This window comes from Pleurodeles waltl, chromosome 1_2 (assembly GCF_031143425.1).
Source record: "Pleurodeles waltl isolate 20211129_DDA chromosome 1_2, aPleWal1.hap1.20221129, whole genome shotgun sequence".
NCBI classification, from domain to species: domain Eukaryota; kingdom Metazoa; phylum Chordata; class Amphibia; order Caudata; family Salamandridae; genus Pleurodeles; species Pleurodeles waltl.
This window is the reverse complement of record NC_090437.1, coordinates 828,067,119-828,083,166: the sequence shown is the minus strand read 5'-3', so window position 1 is coordinate 828,083,166 and position 16,048 is coordinate 828,067,119. Positions and strand designations below refer to the sequence as shown.

The following is a 16,048-nucleotide window of genomic DNA, read 5'->3' as shown; positions in this document are numbered from 1 at the left end:
GGAATCTTCTCTTTATGTACTTTTGGTAAAATATAAAAGTACGGGATTCTTGGGTTGGTCTGTATCAGGAAAGAAGCCTCATGATCTGTGATCCAGTTGTTTTCTTTCCCTTTTGATACTAGGAAAGCGATTTCTTCTTGGACATCAGTTGTAGGATCACGTGCCAAACGTTTATAGTGTCTGGTATTCCCTAGTAGTCGCTCACACTCGTCTCTATACATTTTTTGTGGGAGAATCACTATAGCCCCGCCCTTATCGGCTGGTTTGATAATGATGTTGGGGTCGGCTGTGAGGCCCTTCAGTGACTCTATTTCGATTCTGCTCATATTGTGGAATATTTTGTTGGGTGCTTCAGTAAGCTCATTGATCTTAAGGGATACTGATTTCTCGAAAGCCAGTACCTAAGGGGGCGTTTGACCTGCTGGGGGACAGAAGGTGGACTTAGGACGTAGTCCTGTGTTCTGTGTGGGAGTCTCATATTCCTTCCCGAGGAAAAAGGTTTTTAGGCGGATCTTACGGAACAAGCCCGCTAGTTCAGTTCTGGTTCTGAATAAGTCAACCTTTGGGGTGGGCACGAAATTCAGACCTTTATTTAATGCTTGGGTTTCGATTTGGCTAAGACTCCGGTTGCTTAAGTTAATAATGCTGACTGTATTCTCCGGGCCCAGTTTCACTTTGTCTTGCTTGGCCCTGGGACAGCCTTCCTGAGTAGTGGATTTTCCAAAGCATCCTCTTTTGGGCGCCACTGTACCTCTTTTCTCCTCCCTCTGTCCCTCCCATGACCTCTGTCTAAAAAAGGGGGTGGGGGTACGGAGAAGGACCATTGGGCAGGGTGCTGCAGGTAGGGTGCTTGGTATTGTGGAGGGGGGCCATACTGGTTGGGCCAACCCCATTGTTGGTTAAAGTAGGGCGGGTATTGGGGAGGTACAGGTGGATAGTTCCACCCCCCTCGACGTTGCCCACGCCGCCCACGGCGATGTCGTGTATTTCCTGATGAGTTACTGTCACTGTCTGAGCTAATGTTACTCCCAGAGGAAGTGTCAGATGTGTTGGTGGAATTCTTTGCTACATAGTCAGGTTTGGTGTAGGGGTATATCCTTTCTAGGGAAAAACGATTGAGGTCTTTTAGAAATGTGGCTATTTTTTGCTGAGTTAGGTATTCTTTGTATTCATTCATGTTTTTGTTTACTTCCTCCAGTTTCTTTTTGAAGGAGAGAATACTCACACCTGACTTCAGGTTATTCTCACTGGTTTTTATCTGGATCAGTAGGGTTTCAGATAACCTAGTCGCTGTTTTTATAATTAATATCAGCCAATCTCGTGTGCATTTCCATGCTATAAGCGACCAATCTTTGCGAAACTCAAGGTCGTCTAGGAATATGCGAGGTTCATTGGTGACAAGTAGTCCGTTTGGTGCAGAGTTGCTGCGGAGGTATTCTGTGAGAACTGCTCTGTGTAGTATAGTCTTAACTTGGGAGCGTTTCAATTCCACTAGGGTAACCCAGTCCCCAAGCTGGGACAAACTCTTTGACAAAGCCGTGTCCCCATGGAGTGAGGGGGCTGCGAGGATAGCTGATACTTCCTCATCGCTGAAGGAGAGGCCATCTGCCATGGTGTGGCAAGGGGGTAGGGGGAGGGGGGTTTTAAGGGGTCGAGTTGTAGAGAAAAGAGGAGGAACCGAAGCTCTGAGGTGCGCAGGCAAGACAAAGGTGCTTGCTCGGAGGAGGCAAGACCAGACTCTCGCAATCGAGAGGCAAAGACAAAACAACTCTCGCAGCCAAGAGGCTGCTCTACTATCACATTACACAAAGGGAGAGTAAATGGGAGCAAGAGGAAAAACACGCCGTACTCAACTCCCACAGAAACACAATACTAAGTCACACATGTGAGTACGGGGTTCTAGTAACGTAAGTAGGTCCGAAGTGTACTAATTGTGACACTAGACCACTCGTATACCTCGACTAGAGGTGAAAAGAGGGTGCGCTGTGAAGTGGTGTCAGGTCTAAGGGGGGGAAGGGGAATTTCCTTTACGGACTAGATGGTCTCACACACTATGTAGTGTCATGCTTCATCATATGACCGCCTAGCCCCACCCAGGTAGGACAGTGCCACCTGGGCGGACTCAACCTCACTGTTAAAGGAACAGGAGGGAGTGCGTAAATTAATTTAATTTCTGGAAAATGGGATCCAGCTATGCTAGGGAAATAAAAACACCTACTCAGATACCCGGGTAAATTTAATGGAGGGTTCTGTGTGGTGTGATTAAAAAGGAATGGGGAACCGATGTGAGAGCAATGACTCACAAGGTCACCTGTCTAAAAGGAGGAGCCAACATGTTTCTGTCCTTATGATTGAGCTATGGAGGGTCTCTGGGCATTCATCAGGGCGTTGGATCCCTGTTGCAATTGCTTCTTAAGCGCTGCAGAATTAATCACATTAAAGAAGGGGAAGGGCCTACCTTAACCAAGGGATTACCTGGGGAGGACCTATAGTAAATGGAATAAAAACAAACCAATAATAGTGAAAAATAAAACACAGCAAACCACTACACACGTGACACAATTCATGCAGGCCGCGGGAGTACTGGTTGCAAATTATAAATCACAGTTGCGTCAATATTCGCTATGCAAATCGCACAAAAGGAAAGGGAAGGCAATTTCTTACCCTAACACTAGAGGCTAGTAGCCTCTGGTATCCTGGAGAGGGAGCGTCCCCTTATAGTCAGACTCTAGGGTTCGAGGGAAAAGGCAAAAGGGAAGAATGATAATGAAAGTAGTGCAGAGGAGGAGGAAGAACGGGTGAACTTAAGTGAACAGAAGGGAACAGGAGGGAAATAAGAGGGAGAAAAGAGGCTAGAGGGAGAAAAAGGTGGGGATCAGGAAGAGAAGGGGAGTAAAGTAACACGGAAATCAGAAATCGGAAAAGGAGATGAAGAAGAGTCAAGATAGTGGGGGAAGGGGTGGGAAAATTGGGAAGGAGGGGAAAAACAAACAAAAAAAGGGGGGGGAAGGGGGAATGAGAAAAGGGAAGAGGAGAAGGAAACAGGAAGAAAAAGGAAGAAGGGGAGGAAGTAGAGAGCGAAATAGAAGAGAGCAGGTCTCTTATCTGTGAATCCAACGTTGGCTGACTCACTGCATCAAAGGTGGGCGCTCTCTGTGCGCATATACCGACCTCTCCTTCAGGACCGCTTGGATGAAGTGGTCTGTTAGTGAGGGGTAGATATAGTGGACTTAATTGGGAAGCAGCTGTTGAAGATCACTGTCGCGGCATGGTTTCCCGGCAGCACTGTCGACAGCCTGGAGGCGGGTGCCGCAGGGAAACGTAGTTTCCCGGCGGCACAACGGGCTGCCTGAGGGGGAAAGGACGGGGACGGGGAGGAAAATGGAAAAAGGGAGGGAGGGGGCGGGGGGGGGAAAGGGTAAACAGGGCGTGGGGAAAAAGGGGAGAAAGGGGGAGAGGAGGGGAGAAAAGAAAGGAGGACGGGAATAAGGGGGGAGGGTGGGGGATAAACAGGAAGAAGGGAAGGGGAGGAGGGTGGGGAATAAACAGGAAGAAGGGAAGTGAAGGGGGCATCAGGAGATGAAAGGGGGAAGAAAGGGGAAAAGGAAAAACACAAGGAGGGAGAGAGACAAAGGGAGGGGGGAGGTGGAAGGGAGGGGTGGGTAATGGAGGGACATGGAGTGGGGGAGGAAAGGGAGAGAAATGGTGTATAGAAGGGGTGAGGAGAAGCAGGGAAAGCACAGAGGGGAACAGCACACGAGGAGGAATGGTACATCAAAGGGGTAAGGAGAAATAGGGAAAGCACAGAGGGGACAAGGAGGAAGGGGGAGGGGGTACAGGGCGTGGGGAAAAAAACAAATAAAGGGGAGAGGAGGGGAAAAAAGAGAAAGAGTGGAAAAAGAGGTGAGGGTGGGGAATTAAACAGGAAAAAGGCAAGAGGGCATAAGGAGATGATAGGGGGGGGGAAAGGGAAATCCACAGGGGGGATAAAAAGGGGGGAGGGGGACAGGAAGAGCACACAAGTAGAAATGGTGTATACAAGGGGTGAGGAAAGACAGGGAAAGCACAGAGGGGACAAGATAAATACACAAGGAGATAGACGAGTTAGGAGGCTGGAGAGGGGGGAGAGAGAGATAAAGGGCTGGGAAGACTCAACCAAGGCAGAAAGAGGAGAGGAAGGCAAAGTTGGACAGACAGTGGTACAGAGAGTGGGAGGTAGCAAGAGCATATAGAAAGCGAAGGAAAAGAGAAAGAACGGAAGGGGAAAGGGGGGAGAAAGAAGGGGGGGTTCTAAGGTTGAAGAGAGAACCAAGGTATCTCATCATTTAATCCAACCGTGTCGGTGTGCAACCTCCAAATCCAGCGTTGCTCAGCCCTAAATAGTTTCTCAGACATGTTGGGGGTCGAAGGAGAAAAATGTTCCAGGACCGTCCATAACATGTCATCTGGGGAGTGATTTGTTTGTAGGAAGTGGCTAGTGAGTTTTGTTGCATCTCGTTTGCACCTAATCGTGCTCCTGTGCTCACAGATTCTAATGCTAACTTTTCTCGTGGTCATCCCCACATACTTGAGTAGGCAGGGGCATTTGATTAGATAGACTACGTTTTTGCTGTTACAATTCGTAAGTGATTTCTGTACCCATGGGGTTTTAAGATCAAGGTTGATGGTGGTAGATTTTTGGGTAAAGGGGCAAACACTGCAGTTGCCGCATGGGTGATGACCTGCAAGGGGGGCCATTTGCCAAAGTGTAGTCTGAGCGGGACATCGTTTCTCCTTTGGTCTAGTGTGGACCACCATGTCGCGTATATTGCTTGCTCTCTTGTACGCGTGTAGTGGTGGTTCAAAAGGTAAGCCACCTCAAGTCAGGATTTTCCAGTTATCTCTTATGATCTTTTGGATTTCATTGGATAAGGGATTGAAAGTGGTCACACAAACGATCTTGTCCAAATTTGGTTTCGGTGTACGGGGCTGTAGCAGCTGGTCCCTATTATTGTTGCGTGCTCTTTTTAGTGCCCTGCTGACCAGATGTGAGGGATAATCCTTGGTGTGTAGCTTAGCAGTTAGTTTGTCTGCATGTTTGCGGTAAACGATCACGGAAGAGCAGTTTCGTCTTAACCGTAGGAACTGCCCGACCGGGAGGTTATCTCTTAGAGCTCGAGGGTGGAAGCTCTGATATTGTAACAGATTGTTGCAGTCCGTTGGTTTATAATACACTTCTGTGGCTAACCCACCGTCATGCTCATAGATGAGTAGATCGAGAAAAGGTAACTTGTTGTCACCTATGTTCATTGTGAAAGTTAGAAAAGGGTTAGCTCCGTTGAGATATACAGCGAACGCTTGGGCCTCTTCCTTACTCCCAGTCCATATTAGCAGTACATCGTCGATGTATCGTTTCCAGAGTTTAATCTGGTCACGGTAGGGGTTATCCTCATTCAGGATTGTTTGTCTTTCAAAGTGGTCAACGTATAGACATGCTAGACTTGGGGCAAAAGTGCTACCCATCGATGTACCCTGTGTCTGCAAAAAGAAGCTGTCTTCAAATTTAAAGTAGTTTCTGGTGAGAGCAAGGTGTGCTAAGTCTAGTATAAAACCAGGGGGGGGTTGGGACTCATCCATGTGTGTTTCCAGCAGGTTGCTTAATACTTCCAGGGTGGCCTCTTGCGGGATGTTTGTGTACAGTGATTCCACGTCGAGGGTAATCAGGAGCTCCTTGGTTTTGTCAAAGGCTATAGATTCCAGTAAAAGGAGAACATGGGTGGTGTCCTTGAGATAGGTCGGGATTCTTTTAACTAACGGTTGTAGGAAGAAATCCACGAATTTTGACAAGGGCTCTAGTGCTGAGCCCAAACCGGACACTATGGGTCTTCCGGGGGGAGGAATCTTCTCTTTATGTACTTTTGGTAAAATATAAAAGTACGGGATTCTTGGGTTGGTCTGTATCAGGAAAGAAGCCTCATGATCTGTGATCCAGTTGTTTTCTTTCCCTTTTGATACTAGGAAAGCGATTTCTTCTTGGACATCAGTTGTAGGATCACGTGCCAAACGTTTATAGTGTCTGGTATTCCCTAGTAGTCGCTCACACTCGTCTCTATACATTTTTTGTGGGAGAATCACTATAGCCCCGCCCTTATCGGCTGGTTTGATAATGATGTTGGGGTCGGCTGTGAGGCCCTTCAGTGACTCTATTTCGATTCTGCTCATATTGTGGAATATTTTGTTGGGTGCTTCAGTAAGCTCATTGATCTTAAGGGATACTGATTTCTCGAAAGCCAGTACCTAAGGGGGCGTTTGACCTGCTGGGGGACAGAAGGTGGACTTAGGACGTAGTCCTGTGTTCTGTGTGGGAGTCTCATATTCCTTCCCGAGGAAAAAGGTTTTTAGGCGGATCTTACGGAACAAGCCCGCTAGTTCAGTTCTGGTTCTGAATAAGTCAACCTTTGGGGTGGGCACGAAATTCAGACCTTTATTTAATGCTTGGGTTTCGATTTGGCTAAGACTCCGGTTGCTTAAGTTAATAATGCTGACTGTATTCTCCGGGCCCAGTTTCACTTTGTCTTGCTTGGCCCTGGGACAGCCTTCCTGAGTAGTGGATTTTCCAAAGCATCCTCTTTTGGGCGCCACTGTACCTCTTTTCTCCTCCCTCTGTCCCTCCCATGACCTCTGTCTAAAAAAGGGGGTGGGGATACGGAGAAGGACCATTGGGCAGGGTGCTGCAGGTAGGGTGCTTGGTATTGTGGAGGGGGGCCATACTGGTTGGGCCAACCCCATTGTTGGTTAAAGTAGGGCGGGTATTGGGGAGGTACAGGTGGATAGTTCCACCCCCCTCGACGTTGCCCACGCCGCCCACGGCGATGTCGTGTATTTCCTGATGAGTTACTGTCACTGTCTGAGCTAATGTTACTCCCAGAGGAAGTGTCAGATGTGTTGGTGGAATTCTTTGCTACATAGTCAGGTTTGGTGTAGGGGTATATCCTTTCTAGGGAAAAACGATTGAGGTCTTTTAGAAATGTGGCTATTTTTTGCTGAGTTAGGTATTCTTTGTATTCATTCATGTTTTTGTTTACTTCCTCCAGTTTCTTTTTGAAGGAGAGAATACTCACACCTGACTTCAGGTTATTCTCACTGGTTTTTATCTGGATCAGTAGGGTTTCAGATAACCTAGTCGCTGTTTTTATAATTAATATCAGCCAATCTCGTGTGCATTTCCATGCTATAAGCGACCAATCTTTGCGAAACTCAAGGTCGTCTAGGAATATGCGAGGTTCATTGGTGACAAGTAGTCCGTTTGGTGCAGAGTTGCTGCGGAGGTATTCTGTGAGAACTGCTCTGTGTAGTATAGTCTTAACTTGGGAGCGTTTCAATTCCACTAGGGTAACCCAGTCCCCAAGCTGGGACAAACTCTTTGACAAAGCCGTGTCCCCATGGAGTGAGGGGGCTGCGAGGATAGCTGATACTTCCTCATCGCTGAAGGAGAGGCCATCTGCCATGGTGTGGCAAGGGGGTAGGGGGAGGGGGGTTTTAAGGGGTCGAGTTGTAGAGAAAAGAGGAGGAACCGAAGCTCTGAGGTGCGCAGGCAAGACAAAGGTGCTTGCTCGGAGGAGGCAAGACCAGACTCTCGCAATCGAGAGGCAAAGACAAAACAACTCTCGCAGCCAAGAGGCTGCTCTACTATCACATTACACAAAGGGAGAGTAAATGGGAGCAAGAGGAAAAACACGCCGTACTCAACTCCCACAGAAACACAATACTAAGTCACAAATGTGAGTACGGGGTTCTAGTAACGTAAGTAGGTCCGAAGTGTACTAATTGTGACACTAGACCACTCGTATACCTCGACTAGAGGTGAAAAGAGGGTGCGCTGTGAAGTGGTGTCAGGTCTAAGGGGGGGAAGGGGAATTTCCTTTACGGACTAGGTGGTCTCACACACTATGTAGTGTCATGCTTCATCATATGACCGCCTAGCCCCACCCAGGTAGGACAGTGCCACCTGGGCGGACTCAACCTCACTGTTAAAGGAACAGGAGGGAGTGCGTAAATTAATTTAATTTCTGGAAAATGGGATCCAGCTATGCTAGGGAAATAAAAACACCTACTCAGATACCCGGGTAAATTTAATGGAGGGTTCTGTGTGGTGTGATTAAAAAGGAATGGGGAACCGATGTGAGAGCAATGACTCACAAGGTCACCTGTCTAAAAGGAGTAGCCGACATGTTTCTGCCCTTATGATTGAGCTATGGAGGGTCTCTGGGCATTCATCAGGGCATTGGATCCCTGTTGCAATTGCTTCTTAAGCGCTGCAGCAATAATCACATTAAAGAAGGGGAAGGGCCTACCTTAACCAAGGGATTACCTGGGGAGGACCTATAGTAAATGGAATAAAAACAAACCAATAATAGTGAAAAATAAAACACAGCAAACCACTACACACGTGACACAATTCATGCAGGCCGCAGGAGTACTGGTTGCAAATTATAAATCACAGTTGCGTCAATATTCGCTATGCAAATCGCACAATAGGAAAGGGAAGGCAATTTCTTACCCTAACTCTAGAGGCTAGTAGCCTCTGGTATCCTGGAGAGGGAGCGTCCCCTTATAGTCAGACTCTAGGGTTCGAGGGAAAAGGCAAAAGGGTAGAATGATAATGAAAGTAGTGCAGAGGAGGAGGAAGAACGGGTGAACTTAAGTGAGCAGAAGGGAACAGGAGGGAAATAAGAGCCTGGACTGCACCCAGCACCAGAAACCTTTGTCCAGCACCCCCCACAGTTACCCTGCTGCAACCCTCTGTGCCCTCAACCCCAGCTGCCACTCCCTACACTGCAACCTCGACACACCACACAACACTGAGGGAGCATTCTTCTGTGTTCCCTGTAAGATTTCATGCACTTAACCACACCTAAAGCTCACTGCACCTGCACCAAAAGCACCCAAGAACCCACCTGCTCACACTCACAGCCCTGCAACCATCCACACAATACTCCACACTTGCATGCATGCTCCTCAACACCTGCTCATTAATAAAACATGACACAGATTTCGGAATCCTGCTGAACGACAAGACTCTGGACATACTTTTCCTCGTGGAACCCTGGCTGAATGTTCTCTAAGCAAGACAACCTTAAAAAACTCAGAAGTAGAATTGCAATCCTCCACAAGAACGCCATCAGCTGCACCACCTCCATGGAACCATCTTCCTGAAACATGGAGCACCTGTCATTTAAGCTCCACGTCACAGCCAACTTCACCAAGCAGTACTCTCATTGACAGACCACCGGAAATCTGGGTAAGAAACCTGCTGATAGTGCTTTCTGTATCTGACTTGACCAAAGAAGCCAATTTGATATAACACCATCACAGACTTCATCGCACCACTCGCCCTTAAAACTAGCAATTACATGCTCCTTGAAGACCATTCTAATCCCACTCTAAAGCACTCATTGAAAGTCTTAGAAGCTTGGACCTAACCCAATGAGTAAAGGGACCTACTCGCGCTACTAGACACCACCTGGACCCTATTTTCACAACATTCAACAACATATGGGTTGATGAACCCACACCAGTCTCCAAGACAGATCAGGCCTTGTCAAGTTCAGCATCCCCAGCCTAGTCAAATGCACATGCACCAGCCTGCTCAAACTGGAACAACATCACTGATGAGGACTGGGACACTGATCTGAATCTCCACTGACCCGAACACAGCAACAGCCTCCCCAAAGCCATCAAGAATTTCAACAACTAGATCACCTTCTGCACAGACTCCCAGGACCCCCTCAAACACAACAATACAACAAGACCTAGACTAGACCTTGGCAGAACTCGCAGAGGTTTACTCTGTGGAATGCCATGAAGTTACAAAAAACCTCCACAAGATTCTTTGGAATTCCGCACACAGACCGAAAAATGCTTGTCCAACTGTTTGTGCTGCCTTTTAAGGCTAGTAGTGAATTTTGCACTAAACAATCAGTGCGAACAGCACCACACGGTGCACAAGAGTGCAACCTTTTAGTTTTGCCTGCTTCTGTTCCTATCTCCTTACTGGCTGTATTTTTCCTCTATCCAACCCATTCTGCTCTTCCCTAATCCCAGTCTCAACTTTTAGGTACTTATTTTGTTATTGTCTCACTTTCCCTGTGTTTATTTTAGTGTTTATTTTTCATTTTGGTGACTTTTTTGTACTTTGCTTTTTGTTTTCCTTTCCTGGCCTGCCTCTGTCTGTCCTCCCCTTTTCTCTTACTTTCCCTCCCGACTCCAGTACCACTCTTCCCAATGGCAGTAGCAGGCAACACGAGCACCACTCACACCCCATGCAGGCGACACAGACAGGCAGAGATGTCCTTCACCAAATCTTCATTGAGGCGGAGGGGGCCACACTCATTTTCAGGGTGCAGCGCTACCACTTTTGCATGCTGGCAGTAGGTGGCACCCCCGGTAAGGGAGCTTCAGCTGCTCTGGGGGCCAATGCAGCTGTGTGGGCACCTCTGCATTTGGCAGATGGCATTGACCAGGAGCAGTACCTGCTCGACCTGCTGGGCATCAAGGTTGCGTGGCTCAGTGAGTAAATAATATTTTTGTTTTCTAAAAAATTTTTTTTTTTTTCTAAATAGCATGATCATAGGTATGTTTGGTATACATGATGGTGTGTGTTTGTGTGTGTCTAAACAAATTAGAGAGGTACCCCCTATGATCCCAAAGAGATAGGGTTAAAATATGTACACACACAGGAAAATTTCCCTTTGGGAATTATTTGAAACCACTATTTTGCGATGTATTGCTGGTACACAATTGTGGTCAAGTGACACTAGCAACTAATTTCAAGCCGTGTTCAGCCCAAATAAAATTACAATGAAATACCCTGGTTAGACCACAACGTATAATCACTATTTCTTTTATTTTACTCAATAAAAATACAAAATACCTCTGCAATAAATATAACAATCTACTACTATCAATAAAACATGTCATCTGTTATTACATTAAAAACATACAAATCAACACTTAAAAACAACCTTCCACATGTTCACTCTAAAGTGCTATTTCACATATATACTACAAAAGAACTGTCTCTTCCATACTCTAAAAACTGTCGACGCAGCATTTCGGTGATTTTCAGTAGATTCATCCTATCTTCTTCAGGACAAGTTCATGAAACTACAGATTCTCTCTTTTACGTAATTAACTTTTTCGGTATCCTTCTATAAAATGAATCCAATCTCCTTTTTTCACTTTTGCGTTCCCGTATTTCAATTGGGTATGTAATGCCTGATCAATCCTGTGAGAGCTTAAATTCACCCCGACTGGTAGTCTCCCTTCTGTATCATGAATCCAATCCTGCTTCTATTACACATGTAGTCAATCATGCATGGGTCTCACTTTTCCCCGGGCCTGTTCGATGGCGTTTCTCATCTCAAATGAAACCGTGGAGAGATTTGAGATGAGAAATGCCCTTGAACAGACCCGGGGAGAAGTGAGACCCATGCGTGATTTCAGCTGAATTTTGTTTTTAAAATGTTTTTTTTTTTTGCACCGGGTGGTCCCTATGGGACCCCAGCACCAGAGCTAAGGGGGACAGCACCTACCCCGGCCCTTTTTGTTTTTTTTCATCTTTTTTTCTAGGACTCAGCTGAAGTTGAGTCCCAACAAGGCTGACTCTTCCTTGTTGAAGTATTGTCAGCCAATCAGCTCTCAGCACAAGATTGGTAGGGTTCACCAAGCCTTCACATCCTTATAATTAAATATTTGTTTTTGCTTCAATTACTGAAAAAATACTGAACGGATTTACACCTAATAAGGTCACTTTCTGGACCAAGAGCTTCCTTTCTGCCAAATTTGGTGTAATTCCGTCCAGTAGTTCGGGTGCTATCGCTGCTCAAAATCCCTATGGCAAAATGAATGAGGGAAAACTGTTTTGGGACACCCATTTTTCTCGGCCCCAACTTGATGGATCACCCTGAAACTTTTCAGATAGCAGCTCATGTGAGCATCGATTTTTAAAATAAATATTTCATGAAGATTCGTCAACCGGCGCCAAAGATATCGGCAAGTAAAAAAACACTTTTTATATAGAAACTAGGTCCTAACTGTAACTCCCTAGTGGTGACCACCCACAGGTTGTGTGTATATATATACATATATATATATATGTGTATATATATATCATAGACAAGAAGCTGCATGTACATGGCTGATTAGTCTCACAACTGTCATAACATTTAGCCGAGTGCGTCAATCATGTGACATGTCTGTTTCCAGTTACAGGCCCCCAACAACAACCACTTCAATAGAAGAGTTTGACATTCCTTCTTCTGGTTGTTGAGGTTGTCCTGCCCTGTGTCTGACTCCAAGTTCCAACTCTGTCTGACTCCTGAGTCCTCCTGACCCAAATGAGATTGAGAGAAATAGACCTATAGTGTACTGTTGTGGATGAACAAGAAGCGCAAAAGAATTTGTTCATTTTCCATAGATCAGTAAACTGACTGGTCTGGTCTCAGAATAACCCCAAAAAAAGTAAAGCAAGGAGTGGACCATGCAAGTAAATCTAGCTAAGTGTGAAAGGGCCAATCACTTTCAGGCAGAATGACCCATCAGCAAATCATTGAAATCAAGTTTACAAATATTAGTTGAACAACACCCTCACTGTCTGCCACCAGATAAATCATCACTCGCACTCATTGGTACAACAGTAACCTGTTCCAATCCAAGCATGGTGGTACAGATTTCTCTTATGTATTTTCTCTTTTTCTATGTAAGCAACACAATGACAGTGTTGTAAAATAATGATCTTTACTGAGGCAGCCCAGCTCATGAATGAAGAAAAGAAGGATAGGGATGGGACAGAGGCAGGCATTGTCTTCATGTCATTTAACAGAATGGGGAGGCTTCCTCTGTGCACACTAGTCCAACTCCAGTCCGGTCATACATGTGGAAAAATGGTGGAGCTACATACATCTGACACCAAATATATAAATGTTTCTCTAGCTAAATCCATTTTTATTTTTTGCATAGCAGTTCGGTAATGTGAGAGTTCTATTGTGGCCTACTCATTGAAGTAGAGTTTGTCCTCAACTGAAGGGTTTCACCCATAAGTTAGTCAAGCAAAGCCCTTGAGTTTGACAAACCAGTTTAATCTTCCTCCTGTGCTGTTTCAGGAACAGTGTAATCTTGTGGTATGAAGTGTTGGTTCATTATAATCCTGGCCAATCTCTCCATGTTTAGAGGCAAGAGGCTAGTCCTTCTGACTGTGACAACTGTGACAGCTGCACTGCACACACATTCAGCAGACACACTGGCTAGTGGTCGAGCCAGGTACTTTATTGCCAGCCTGCTGAGCTCTGGCCATTGGCGAATCTTCCCACTCCAATAGATCAATGGGTTTGTCATGGATTCCTTTTAGAGCCTAGTTTGGGCACCCATATGTTAGCTCTTAGGCCAATAACTTGTGACTTTCAGACATGTACACATTTTGTTTTGTTTAGCACAGCTCACTTTTAGCTTGTTGTTTTTATGCTTCATCAGCTGCCTTTTGAATAAAACATATTTCTTTATGTTTTTACATTTATCTGTCCCTTGCACACATTTCACTCTCTGCTTTGTGCAAGCCTGTCATATTTGTACACAGTAGTTTACCTAGTATTGCTGCTCCAAGACTTACGGAGTCAGCCTTCTAACCATAGACTATCACGCCAGGCCTGTCCCCAGAACACATGTTTTGTTATATACATACGACATAGGCCTAAGAAGGGTAGAGGGCATTCCCGCCAGCTCTTTTGTATGCTGTGTGCCACTTAATCAACAGCTTCACCGATCATGATCATGACAGGAGGACTGCCAGGAGAAAAACAGGCAGACCAATGCCTTCTCTCAGGTATGGGGTCGGGCCTCTTCCACAAACCGGGATGGGCAGAGGAGCTAACACTGCTATGCTCTCACATTAGACAGTAGGGTGTAGGTAGGAATTATTATGATGTCAGGATGTTGGGACTGTTTATACGCTTCACTCTAATGGCCACAATCATCACTGTATTATGTTTCATTCTCCTAATAATTGTGGCTCATGCTTTTTATCATAGAATGCAGTCACTTAAATACACTGAAACTATCCTGCATCTCCTTGTCTGCATGCACATGTATGTGACTATGTGTAACTGATAAAAAAGGGGTATAATCTGTCAGCCACAACTTTCCTGAGGAGTTAGAGTGTCATGTTTCTAGACTGCCATAAATCACCTTTACTTTCTATGTTTGGGTGAGGTGTTGCTAGCTAGCCAACGCAGTCTGGCCGAGAGTTTCCATCCTGTGTGGGACTGACTCGGTAATTCACACGAGGTGGTCCTTCCACCTTAAAATCAGCAGTCTTACCCCAATGGTAAGAGTCCTATGAAATATTTTGATCCTGGTAGGCCCTTTTGGGTCATCCAGCTAGTCTTGGATGACCATCCTCTAAACAGTAATTCGTGCTGCCACTGGTTTAACCTTTGTTGCCTTCACCTATGCACCTGACTTACGCCCTGCTGTTTGAAACCTAGCATAGGTTGGGTCTGACTCTTTTGTTGCTGGTGCTGTTGCCAGTGTTGATGTTGCTGATGTTGTTACTGGTGTTGCTGTTGTTGGTTTCTGTGAGACAGACAGCACTGCTCTCTCTGGATGTTGAAAGCTGCACACCAAAACGTCCCCGGGATTCCAGCCGTTCTTCTTCCAGGTCTTGCTCAACGATCCACGCCTTGTAGTGTGAAACATCCCTTCTGAAAAAGAAATTAAAGTGGCCAGTATTTTTTTGTACTGTGGATCAAGTATTGTAGCACAGGTGTACTCTTTAGAGGGCACGATCTCTCTTTGCAGCCTTGGATTAACAGCCAAATAAAGTATTTATCTCTGAACCAACTCATATTTTTCTTCATTTATACTGGTGAACGTCTGCAACATCTTTTTTAACTGGTTCTGTAGCAGGTGCAACAACAAGATTGCTTGCTGACTTTCTATGTTAAAACATCAAAATGAAGTAGCTTTTGTGTCAGACATTTGATTAGGCCCTATTTATCCATGTCCATGGTCATCATATTCCCAGTTGCATTCCCTCCTCTTTGAAGGATCTGTCTGAACTGCTAAAAACAGATGTTGCAACATGTAGTAGGCTGAGTTTCAACATTTTGGAACCTCCTGTATGAGGGCTTAAACCTGTATTCTTTGAGCACCCTGATTGATCCTCAACCTCTTCTGAGCTTTAAAAGAATGACTGAAATGAGTGCAGATTCTTCTGCAGGTGGCCGGTATGTTGCTATCTGTGGGCCATATTTAGATATAGGCGAGTGGGTTACTCCATTGCAACAGTGACAGGTGTCCCTTCTGCCGAAATCTAAATCCCAATAAATTCTATAAGATTTAGATTTTGACGGACAGGATATCCATCACGTGGTGAAGAAGTAACCTGTCCGCCAATATCTAAATCAGACCCTATATCTGTTTTTTTAGAAAGTCCTGTACAATCAGGCTGATGCAATGGTCCAAACACAGGACCCTGAAATATGTACCTTCTGCCATGGCCTTTGCTATATTTGTGCTGTTGTCCATAGCAACAAATACAATTCTGAGACCTCTGGGCTGCAGCCATTCAAACACATTGCTGTTAAAGTCTTCCAAGATGTTTGCAGCTGTATGGGATTTCTCAAAGGGATTTCTCATGGTGAGCTACTGTTGCATGCCGCCGAATGCCCTTAAAAGTTTCTTCAGCACTAATACCTGCAAATAGCTGTTGCCTAATCCCCAGAAAGGGAATCCAGTGTGCAGCGATATACATGTAATCAATTGCTTGACAACTGGTCTGTCTCTCGTCAGGTAGATAGTGTGAACAGCAACTTTGTCAAAAACCTTCCATTTCAGGCAGATAGCTGCCACAAATTCTAAAAATCCTATTCCCAAAAAAGGGAGAAGGTCCAGCACTAACATTTTAGCCAGATTCCCATTGTACAACCATGCCATTGAGTGATTGCATTTATAGGGCCTTGCTGCCTAAACATGCCCATAATGGTAGCTTGAATTGTTTTCTTTTATGGTGCCA

General features: G+C 45.5%; 1 long non-coding RNA gene across 1 annotated transcript in view; it reads right to left on the bottom strand.

The window, feature by feature from the left end:
* Window positions 1–11,446: 11,446 nt before the first annotated feature.
* The window catches only part of LOC138304431 (uncharacterized), a 120,071-nt gene continuing 115,469 nt past the window's right edge, over window positions 11,447–16,048 (bottom strand). The window contains exon 5 of the long non-coding RNA XR_011205572.1: window positions 11,447–14,735. This is a non-coding gene — a long non-coding RNA (uncharacterized lncRNA). The remainder of the gene's footprint in view (window positions 14,736–16,048) is intronic.